We start from the raw sequence: 1,257 nt of genomic DNA, 5'->3' as shown, positions 1-1,257 counted from the left end.
TGCTTCGTAGATGGAGATCACAAGCACAAGATGATGATGGCCATATCATATCACTTATATTGATTGCATGTGATGTTTATCCTTTACGCATCTTATCTTGCTTTGATTGACGGTAGCATTTTAAGATGATCTCTCACTAATTATCAAGAAGTGTTCTCCCTGAGTATGCACCGTTGCCAAAGTTCGTCGTGCCCAGACACCACGTGATGATCGGGTGTGATAAGCTCTACGTCCATCTACAACGGGTGCAAGCCAGTTTTGCACACGCAGAATACTCAGGTTAAACTTGACGAGCCTAGCATATGCAGATATGGCCTCGGAACACGGAGACCGAAAGGTCGAGCGTGAATCATATAGTAGATATGATCAACATAGTGATGTTCACCGTTGAAAACTACTCCATCTCACGTGATAATCAGTTATGGTTTAGTTGATAGGGATCACGTGATCACTTAGAGGATTAGAGGGATGTCTTTCTAAGTGGGAGTTCTTAAGTAATATGATTAATTGAACTTAAATTTATCATGAACTTAGTCCTGGTAGTATTTTGCAAATTATGTTGTAGATCAATAGCTTGCGTTGTCGCTTTCATATGTTTATTTTGATATGTTCCTAGAGAAAATTGTGTTGAAAAATGTTAGTAGCAATGATGCAGATTGGATCCGTGATCTGAGGTTTATCCTCGTTGCTGCCCAGAAGAATTACGTCCTTGATGCACCGCTAGGTGACAAACCTATTGCAGGAGCAGATGCAGATGTTATGAACGTTTGGCTAGCTCAATATGATGACTACTTGATTGTTTAGTGCACCATGCTTAACGGCTTAGAATCGGGACTTCCAAGATGTTTTGAACGTCATGGACCATATGAGATGTTCCAGGAATTGAAGTTAATATTTCAAGCAAATACCCGAGTTGAGAGATATGAAGTCTCCAACAAGTTCTATTGCTAAAAGATGGAGGAGAATCGCTCAACTAGTGAGCATGTGCTCAGATTGTCTGGGTACTACAATCGCTTGAATCAAGTGGGAGTTAATCTTCCAGATAAGATAGTGATTGACAGAGTTCTCTAGTCACCATCACTAAGTTAGTAGAACTTTGTGATGAACTATAATATGCAAGGGATGACGAAAACGATTCCCGAGCTCTTCGTGATGTTGAAATCGACGAAGGTAGAAATCAAGAAAGAGCATCAAGTGTTGATGATTGATAAGACCACTAGTTTCAAGAAAAGGGCAAAGGGATAGAAAGGGAACTTC

This window comes from Triticum aestivum, chromosome 3B (assembly GCF_018294505.1).
Source record: "Triticum aestivum cultivar Chinese Spring chromosome 3B, IWGSC CS RefSeq v2.1, whole genome shotgun sequence".
Taxonomy (NCBI): Eukaryota; Viridiplantae; Streptophyta; class Magnoliopsida; order Poales; family Poaceae; genus Triticum; species Triticum aestivum.
The sequence above is the reverse complement of the archived record's forward strand: the minus strand, read 5'-3'. Positions refer to the sequence as shown.